Consider the following 10,965-nt stretch of genomic DNA (forward strand, 5'->3'; position numbering starts at 1 on the left):
CTGTATTTACTTTTGTGTTTTCTTTTTAAAAGTGGAAAATTAATAAAAAATATTTTTTTTAAAATTAAGACGATGGTTGCAACTGCTTTCTTTTTAAGCTGCAGATGTGACTTTACATAATTGTATTTTTGTATCCTCCCCCTCCCCCCAGGCCTCTACTTGGCGTTGTAAGGAAAAGGCCCTGAACTGTCTGATTAGAGGAATCAATTTTTGTTGAGGGCATTGTGAATCCAGTTAATTTATTTAATAAATTCTTATTTGTTTAATAAATTATCCTGATACAAAAGAGAGCTCGGTATGTAGAATTAATACAGCTGCCATTATGTGTTGTCATTTGCATATCTCATTCATTCATTCATTCCATGACATGAAAGACTTCATTTTCCCCATTTTAAATTCATGGCATTTTACATTCATTTCTCCATTCTTGTTCGGCATCTTCTAGCAACCCAGCAAGAGGAAAGGTGAGATACTAAAGCAAACACAAGATATGAGGTCAAAGCAGGTAAGCTGTATCTGACATTAAAGAACATAAGGAAATAAGAAAAGCACCTGCTGTTTCAGTAGATTGACATTCACGGCAAATATCCAGCCTGTTCTGAATATTATTCTTCATTTGTGAATGTTTAGAAAAGGGCAGTGCGATTTCTTTAGGATTTGCCAATTATGGATTTTGAGATTCACCACCTTTTAAAGCACTGGATGAAAGATTTTCTTCATTCTTCAAAGCCTTGATCAAAGCTAAGGCAAGAGTTGTGAATAATTTCCAATTTAGTGTGCATTCCCATTCAACCACATATGAGCAGGCACATACACCACTCGATAACGATTCCTTAAACATTAGCAAACATCATAAAGGCAAAGGTAGGAAGAACAACAGCGACCAATTTACATTATCTATAATTTAAATGTCTGTATTAAAAGGTACAGGACTCTGGTAATAAGTCTGGTTAATGGGCAGGAATAGCCCCAAAGGACCTGGCATTTTATTGTTCAAACGTTTACATTTCTACGTACTAAGAATAGTGGAAAAAAGAAAATAGGACCAGGGGGAGTCTTCAATTCTGCATGGAGGACATAATTTGTAGATTATGTATGCAATAATAATGATTCTAAGTCTGATGTAAGCATATGACCAACTATTCCCTTCCCCTTTTTCTGAAATTTCAGATTACCATAGCATAGTGTATTATAACACCATATTTTTCAGATTATAAAACGCAGTGGAGTATAAAACACACCTTAATTTTGGGGGAGGAAAACAAGGGGGGAAAAGTCTGCCTCTGCCTCCCAGCAATTTGCCTCCCAGCAAACAGTACAGATGATACACACTGTTATTTCTGTGCATGTGTGTTTGATCCATAGGAATAGCAAAGAATTGGAGAAATGTACCTTAGGGCAGTATATTAATACCAGAAAGTTCTATTAAATGTAATCACACTAACTCCTCATTATTTAAATAGATCTACTCCAAAAGTGACTAAGTCAAGGTTTAACTCAGCTGCCTTATACTAAAACAGGACATTGTTACATTTTATACTTGTACAGATTCTGTTAAAATTGGTGTGGCTTTCCGGAAGTACAGTATAGATACTCTCTGCTATTTAAAAGAAGATTTAAAGAGTTTCAATATTCTGAATCCCCTGCTACTTCACCTACTTTTCTATGCCATTTAGCAAAGAGCAGTAAAAAGAGGAGGGCGGCCTCAGAATCCTCTATTGACCTCTTTCCAGGAGCCATTTAAAGATGTTGTCTGAACCACCCCATATTATGTTATGGAAGAATGTTGATATTGGTGGGAATCAGTGGTGGTTTGCCCCAGTTGTGCCGAAACGGTGGCAAAGTGGGCTGCGCACATCTCCGAACCGATAGCAAAGGTAAATGACTGTTGGAAATGTATTAAAGAGTTCTTCAAAAGGTATTTCGCAACAAAAAATCTTATTCCACTAGAATTGAAATACTGGGATTAGACAATTTACAACTAGAAACATAGAAACATAGAAGACTGACTGCAGAAAAAGACCTCATAGTCCATCTAGTCTGCCCTTATACTATTTCCTGCATTTTATCTTAGGATGGATGGATGTTTATCCCAGGCATGTTTAAATTCAATTACTGTGGATTTACCAACCACGTCTGCTGGAAGTTTGTTCCAAGCATCTACTACTCTTTCAGTAAAATAATATTTTCTCATGTTGCTTCTGATCTTTCTCCCAACTAACCTCGGATTGTGCCCCCTTGTTCTTGTGTTCACTTTCCTATTAAAAACACTTCCCTCCTGAACCTTGTTGAATGCTTTAACATATTTAAATGTTTCAATCATGTCCCCCTTTCCCTTCTCTCCTCCAGACTATACAGATTGAGTTCATTAAGTCTTTCCTGATAAATTTCATGCTTAAATTTCATGCTTTATGTCTTCAGAGGGGGGTGGTATAGAAATCCAATTGATAAAAATAAATACGTCACCTCCGATCATAAAATCATATAGCAAAATGTCCTTCCTGTTAATGACTACTTCACCTTCAACCACAGCAACACATGAGCATGTAATAGATTCAAACTAAATGTAAACCGCTCCAAACTCTACTGTAGAAAATACGACTTCAGCAATAGAGTGACCAATGCCTGGAATGCACTACCTGACTCTGTGGTTTCTTCCCCAAACCCCAAAAACTTTAACCTTAGAATATCTACAGTCGATATCTCCCTGTTTCTAAGAAGTCTGTAAGGGGTGTGCATAAGCACACCATTGTGCCTACCGTCCCTGTCCCATTGCCCTCTTTTATCGTTACTTTTTAACTTATGTTATCTTCATACAAACTACTATCCTATACACATTTGACAAATAAAGCAAACAAACAAACATATAAATAAAAAAGGAACAATCAGTAATAAAAGAAAATACATTCCCCCCTCCCATTTTTAAATAGTGAGTTAATACTTACTTGAGCTAAGTTGAATGCCTGTTAGGTTCAAAAACAATCATGTAGTTTTTGCCAATGTGATATGCAGATCTCAGATTTCCTGTTGGTCTACAAGCCAACTATATTCAACTGTTGTAGCTTTTGCTAGATCGTCCAACTGCGTTGAAATCCCTGCTCCAATTAGGATGTTTGTAGGACTGTTCTGAAAATTCTAAATTTAGGCTGGGGAGGGGAGGGAAGATGCAACAAAATGGAGCAGTGCTTCAGTTATTCTTAGGAGAGTTTGGGCAAAGTTAATAACTGAACTTCAGCTTCAACCACAACAACACAAGAGCACACAACAGATTTAAACTTAACACCAACCACTCCAAACTTGACTGTAAAAAATATGACTTCAGTAACTGAGTTGTTGAAGCATGGAACTCATTACCGGACTCCATAGTGTCATCCCCAAACCCCCAACACTTTACCCTTAAATTATCTACGGTTGACCTATCCAGATTCCTAAGAGGTCAGTAAGGGGAGAGTACAAGTGCACTAGAGTACCTTCTGTCCCCTGTCCTATTGCTCTCCTATACCTTTCTTCTATTCCTATATCTCTTCTTCTATTCTTTCATTGATATGTTCTATTACTATATCTTCTTTTCTATTCTTTCTTAGATATATTTTACTATGAGTATCTCCTCTATAACCTTCATGTATTTTACTATGTGTTTATACCCACGAAAACCCTCATTGTGTATTGGACAAAATCAATCAATAAAAAAATAAATAAATAAAATAAATGAACCAACAAGAACTCATGGAGATTATCAGGCTACCAGACTGCAAAAGTATGGGTGTCCATTAGAAGACAACAATAGCAAATGTTTGCTGCCATCTAGTGATTTCCTGAAATTCTCTAAAACTGGATATAGTATTCTTAAATAATTAAGATTTCTTTTACATTTCTGCTTTTTTTTTTAAAAAGCTATCCTTAACATGAAGTTAAACCTAGTCCAGAGTTTGCAATACTCTAATGTGATTGTTCTGGGCACAAGGCCAGTTTCATCTCCGCACAGCTGCACTTTCTGACATATTTTTGATACAGCGCCAGCTTCACGAACAGGATGCGTGCTTACAATGACCACTTACTGATTAGTGAGGTTGTTGTTTTTTGAAAGTAAAGAGAAGATTCTGATTGGAGGTAGGCTTGTATGACAGCAGTGCTTGTCAAAGTGGCTGCATGGAAAGAGAATTCTGTAATCCCCGCTTAAAGAAACAGAAGTCTCTTCCGCACTCTCTCAAATTTTAAGATGTTTTAATGAAAACCTCTCAACCCCCCATGAGATTCCAAAGGGATTAACAAGCTGAGATAGAAACTTTTGTCGGCAGGTTAGCGGTTTGCATTCTTTCATAAAGCAAATCCTTCTTGCTGAAGATCTCCGACGAGTATAGAGCTGTTTGGACCTCCACATTGTGTGGTTATCAAAGTGTTACTTTATATAAGCCAAACATAGGATAGCCCATGAATATCTCTATCCTACCACTGGGGGCTTCTACATCAGTTTGAAAACAACCTCAGATTTCTATGTTCCCACACTGGAGAGTGAGATGGCTATTTCTGACTAAGGTGCAGCATATTGCTGCAAAGATAGAATATTTCTTTTTTCATTTCTTCATGGGTGGGAACACTTATCTTGTCTCTTTTCCTAACTTCTGTACTTAAGGACCTGTAAGTTGTTAACCTGATCCTACGCAGCTTCTGCTCAGGCAATCTCACACTACTCACAAGAGCCTACAAAACTTTTGCCAGACCCATCCTAGACTACTGCTCATCTGTCTGGAACCCATACCACATCTCAGACATCAACACCCTTGAAAATGTCCAAAGATATTTCACCAGAAGAGCCCTTCACTCCTCCACTCGAAACAGAATATCCTATGGAAATAGACTAACAATCCTGGGCCTAGAAAGCCTAGAACTACGGCGCCTAAAACACGATTTGAGTATTGCCCAAAAGATCATATGCTGCAACGTCCTACCGGTCAATGACTACTTCAGCTTCAACCGCAATAACACAAGAGCACGCAACAGATTCAAACTTAATACGAACCGCTCCAAACTTGACTGTAAAAAATATGATTTCAACAATCGAGTTATCAAAGTGTGGAACTCATTACCGGACTCAATTGTGTCAACCCCTAACCCCCAACATTTCTCCCTTAGACTCTCCACGATTGACTTCTCCAGGTTCCTAAGAGGCCAGCAAGGGGCGTACATAAGTGCACTGGTGTGCCTATCGTCCCTTGTCCAATTGTCTTTCCTCTCTTTCACCTATCATATATATTATCTTCCTTTCATATATCCTCTCCTCTAAGTTCACTTTTACCCTTATATATATTACCACATGTCTATTTTTCTTCCTATGTATTTGTGTATTGGACAAATGAATAAATAAAATAAAATATATAAGTGGAAATGCTAATGTAATTAACCTCTTTGCAGCTGCCTCCTAGCTGCTGTATCTGGGCTGCAAAGATACAAATGACCACTAGATGACAGTAAAGGATTTTTCCCCTTCACCACCTAGTGGTTTGGGTTTTTATAATCCAGAAAGCTCAAAACAGAAAAGGGGGAGAGCTGTCTATTTTTCAACTCTCCTGCTGGGTCTAATATAATAAAGTGATATTGCTAACATGTTGTAAGCCGCCCTGAGTCTAAGGAGAAGGGTGGCATAAAAATTGAATCAATCAATCAATCAATCAATCAATCAATCAATCATTATATTTTAATGTTTTGCTTGTGTTTATTAAATTTGGATAGATCATGAAAGATCTGCATTTTTAATTGAATTTTGGACCATTTTCATTGCTCGGGTGAGGGATGGCTCCAGGGATGGGTTACAGCAGTAATGGGCAGCCAAATTTTTTACTGCCATGCTGTGGGTGTGGCTTATTTTGTGGGTGTGGCTTAATGGTCCTGTGACTGGGTAGGAGTGGCATGCCCGCCATGTGATCAGGTGGGAGTGGCTTGAATTATCATCAATGTTCAAGTGAACTATTAAGTCCTCAACTTACAACCTTACCAGTATTGCTTGCTGGGGTGACAATTTGCTTCCTGTTTCCTGCACTCTCCTTCCTGGGTCACCCCCCCACCTCAGGCTAGGTAGCTAGGTGAACAGGTGCTGTCAGAAACATAAATGCTGCCAGCCCCGCTTCCACCCATGCCTTCTGCTTGCACCTCAGGTGGGAGGTGGCTGCATGAGGCTGGAGGGGAGCCAGGCAGAGAGAAGGAAGCTCGTCCGAGGCCAAGAAGGAGGAAAGAGGAAAAAGGCAAGGAGCGCAGATGCAGCAGCAGCAGCAGGGGGAAAAAAAGGAGAGCTGAGCTGAGACCAGTAATCCAGGAAGCGACAGCCGCCGATCAGCTGGAGCTGCGCATGCATTTTCATTTCCGCCGGTGGAACTGTGTTCTACCCCGTCCTGCCTGCTGTCCATGGGCGCATCTGCGGCTCTGTGTGTGATTTTGCTATCTCCACAGGTGCAGAAGCAAAATCATGCGGCACTCACAAGCCGCAGTGGTGAGTCTTCGGAGAAGGGCGGCATACAAATCTAATTATTATTATTATTATTATTATTATTATTATTATTATTATTATTGTTGTTGTTGTTGTTGTTGTTGTTGTTGTTGTTACAAATATAAATCTAATAAATAATAATAATAATAATTATTATTATTACAAATATAAATCTAATAAATAATAATAATAATAATAATAATAATAATAATAATAATAATAATAATAATAATTAGTATGCTGCCCCAAGTCTACGGAGTCTACAGAGAGGTGCGGCATACAAATCCAATAAATATTATTATTATTATTATTATTATTATTATTATTATTATTATTATTATTATTTAGTGTTCCGGCTAGCAGCCCACCCCTGGATGGCTCACAATATGGAAAGGGTTCCTTCCAGCATTGATTCTGTCCTATGTGTCAAGCCGGAAATGCTAATAGTCTAGATGACTTCATTTAAAGCCTTAGGCCCATTGTGTCTTAGGCACACCTCCCCTTACGTCCTGTGTTTTTAGAGCCAGCAGCTGTGTGTTTTGCTGAACACACTGTGATCCCAAGAGGCACCTGACACTCTGTTTTCAAGCTCTAGGGGATGCGCGTTACCCTTATTACACATGGGCAGGTGAGAAGAGATAATGCACAGAGGCACATTTCCCTGGCTGTGGTGTTGGTAATGGAAAATAAGGACAGCAGAGGCCCCTGCGGGAATCAACTCCCCCCAGAGATCAGGATTGCCCCCACCCTCCTTGCCTTTCGTAAGCTCCTGAAAACCCACCTATGTCGCCAGGCATGGGAAAATTAATATACCCCTCAGCAATTACGATTTATGTATGGTTTATGTGGGTTGTATGATTGTTTTTTATTATAAGGGTTTTAAATACTGTTTTTAATATTGGATTTGTACTCTGTATATTGCATGTTGTGAGCCCCTCTGAGTCTTCGGAGAGGGGCAGCATACAAATCTAAATAATAATAATAATAATAATAATAATAATAATAATAATAACAACAACAACAACAACAACAACAATAATAATAACATTAACAATAACAATAACAATAACAACAACAACAACAACAACAACAACAACAACAATAATAATATGCCAGAAAGATCCAGGGTGATGTAAAACATAAGGGAAGACGTAGAAAAGGGGCTGAATAAGGGGGTGAATACATTCCTTCCATTTGCTCCCCACTACTCTCTGCCTCCATTCCTTGGCATCAGGAACTGCTACCTTCTGCTGAATTGGGAAGCGCCCAACTAACCAGGAATGTCTCCTGTAGAGAAGAGTCTATTTAGAGCAGTGTTTCCCAACCTTGGCAACTTGAAGCTATCTGGACTTCAACTCCCAGAATTCCCCAGCCAGCAAATGCTGGCTGGGGAATTCTGGGAGTTGAAGTCCAAATAGCTTCAAGTTGCCAAGGGTGAGAAACACTGATTTAGAGAACCGTGTGGAATGTGAGACATTGACAATTCAGGATGCTTAAAGTGGTAGTTCAACACTATCTGGTTGAACACAGTCCATTCTTCGCACAGCTGGTAAAATGGGTAGACCAGATGAATGCAGACTCCCAAATAAATGGATACTTCAATCAGTGTTCGCTCTAATTTTTTGGGGGGGTGGGCAGAAAAGTATAGTGTCTGAGCAGCAGTCCCTTCAGGACTAGGCGGCACAGAAATAATAAATAAATAAACAAACAAACAAACAAATAAAAAACCCACCCTGTTTTGCCTCAGAGAATTTCAAAATAAATACTGTACTGTGTGTCTATAACAGTGAGCTCATAATAGGGCAACTCTATCAATATCAAAATGCCACTTAAATAGTTGAGCTAGTTTCAAAATAGATTTTGATTTTCTTTCTCTCTTCCTTACTCCCATTCTTTTTCTTTCTCTTTTCCTTCCTCTCTTTTTTCTATCTGTTTCTCTCTCTTCCTCTCTCTCTCCTTCCCTCTCACTCTTTCCCTCTCGGCTTCTGGGCAGGTTTGGAAAACTCTGAGTTGATGATGATTTTTAAGTGAGCGATTGCTCACTGCTCAGCTTAGAGGGAACTATGACTTCAATCCTCCTGCTGACCCCACTGTTTGAACACTGGTTTTCAACTGGTGAAGAGGGAAGTGTATTTAAAATCACAGTACTAGCAGCTACCTTCAACATATGGCATAACAGGCAGAAGTTAGTCTTTGCGGGGTTGTGTGCTTGTGTCACTGTTGACTCCTGGCAACTATGTGGATAGGTCCCTGCAGTTTTCTTGGTAAGGTTTCAGAAATGATTCTTCCTAAGGCTGAGAGAATTCAGCTGTTCATAGGAGTTTAGGAAGCTAGCTTCGGGACTATTTTGGGCTTGTCACTCTCTTTCCACCTTAGGAAAAAGAAGCCAAAAAATAAAAAAGTCCGGGGACTAATCCAAGTGGACTTGAAGTCACAAAAAATAAGTGTGTGAATGAATAAACAAAATCACTGGAGGCATTTAAGAAGAGACGGGACAGCTGCTTGTCTGTAATGGTATAGTTTGGAGATGACGGTAGTTGTAAGTGATAAGGACATTTAACTCTTTTTGTAATGCCTAAAAAACACCGCTCCTGTTTTAGGGGTGCTTATGGTGGTCCGGGTGCTCCCAAGTTACGTTTTCGGCTGCAATAGCAGCCTGCAACCCTCTGCCAGTGAAAACAGAGCCCTGGAGGGCTGCCTATGGCTTCTGGAGCTGCATTTTTGCTGGCGTGGGTCTGCCCTTAGCTGTTTCCAGGGCAGCCCCACAGGTCAGATCTATGTATCTTGTGCAGGGGTGGGCTGCTGCCCAGACTGAGGGCAGGGACGCAGTGGGGTAGTGAAAATGGACCTCCACGCCAGAGCACCCAATTTGCACCAAAAGATGTTGAAAGAAAATGCAGTGTGTCTTCTTTGGGCAGCCTCTGTGTTCTTAATAATAATAATAATAATAATAATAATAATAATAATAATAATAATTTATTAGATTTGTATGCTGCCCCTCTCCGAAGACTCGGGGCGGCTCACAACAATAATAAAAACAATGTTACAGTGGAACAAATCTAATATTAAAAGAGAAAAAACATATAAAACCCCATCATTTAAAACCAAACAACACATACATACCAAACATAAAATATAAAAGCCTGGGGGAGATGTCTCAGTTCCCCCATGCCTGGCGATATAGGTGGGTCTTCCTGAAAGCATTTAAAAAACCCCAAGCTGGTGATTCTGCTACAAACAAAAGTGTCTAGGGAAAGTATAAGGAGATAAGAGTTGAAATTAATTCGATGTGATCTGGGTTCTGCCTCCCCCTCCTTTCCAAATGGCTACAGTATTCTCTAGAACAGAGGTCTTCATAGCTTGCTGGAGAATTCTGGGAGTTGAAATTCAAAAGTTTTAAAGTTGCCACGTTTGGGGACCCCTACTCTACAAAATAAAATGAATAATGCTCGAAACCTAATGTTTTGCCAGAAATCTTGATTTTGTTTGGTAGTCTGCAGGAAGGGGGGGTTAAGACTGTTATGTGGAATGGAGCATTATGGGATGTTCACAGGCTGTGAAAATAACAAGGAACACTTTAGTCTGTGGCCTTTGAGTATGTGATTATTTTGTGAGTGCCCATTTTAATCATGAAGGCACCTTTATGACAATGCTCAAAATGTGCTTTCAAAATTCTAAGCGAGATGTTTCTGTCACTTCACTGTTCTATAGCTGCTCACTTCTAGGATGTGGGTGAATTTGATGACCTGCTTGTTTTCAGTCCATTGATATGGATATTGTTTTGAGGTGCTTGGAAAATCCTTGGTCAAGTCACATGATTGTCAAGCCACTCCTATCCGGTCACATGGCTGGCAAGCCACTCCTATCCAGTCACATGACCATTAAGCCACACCCACAAAATAAGCCATACCCACAATGTGGTAGTAAAAAATTTGGTAGCTCTTCACTGCCTGCAGGCGAGATCTGGTCCGCAGATCCTGAGTTTGACATTCTGCCCTAGAAGGAGGCTGCAGCTGATGCTACATTTCAGCGTGTGGGAAGTATAGGGATTCTCCCAGCCCTAGTAGTTTTGCTAGTACCTGGGCTAGTGACTGGAGTATTGCTGGGGAATGACTCCAATTAACATTTTAATTTCTCCCAGTACCACCGATGCAAAGAGGAGCAATGTGCCATATCTATATGACATATTGTTCCTCTCTGCATCAGTGGCAATAGCCGTTTCTTCTTTGTTTACTTCGACATCAGCTGCCATCATCTTGGAGGGCACTTTATTTATTACAAATTGGCAGTACAATTGCTCCTTATCTTAAAATGAAGTCTTTGAAAGAGAGTTTTCCCCCCTGTTCTGTGCACCTTGTATTAAAGTGATTTAATCCCTCTAGTGAGTAAAAACACGCACAGCTGAAGGAGTAATTAACTGCAGAATTAACTAGTAAACAAAGGAGCTTCCAAAGCCAATGGTCCTAATCCATGAATAATTGGTC

This window comes from Erythrolamprus reginae, chromosome 1 (genome assembly GCF_031021105.1).
Source record: "Erythrolamprus reginae isolate rEryReg1 chromosome 1, rEryReg1.hap1, whole genome shotgun sequence".
Taxonomy (NCBI): domain Eukaryota; kingdom Metazoa; phylum Chordata; class Lepidosauria; order Squamata; family Dipsadidae; genus Erythrolamprus; species Erythrolamprus reginae.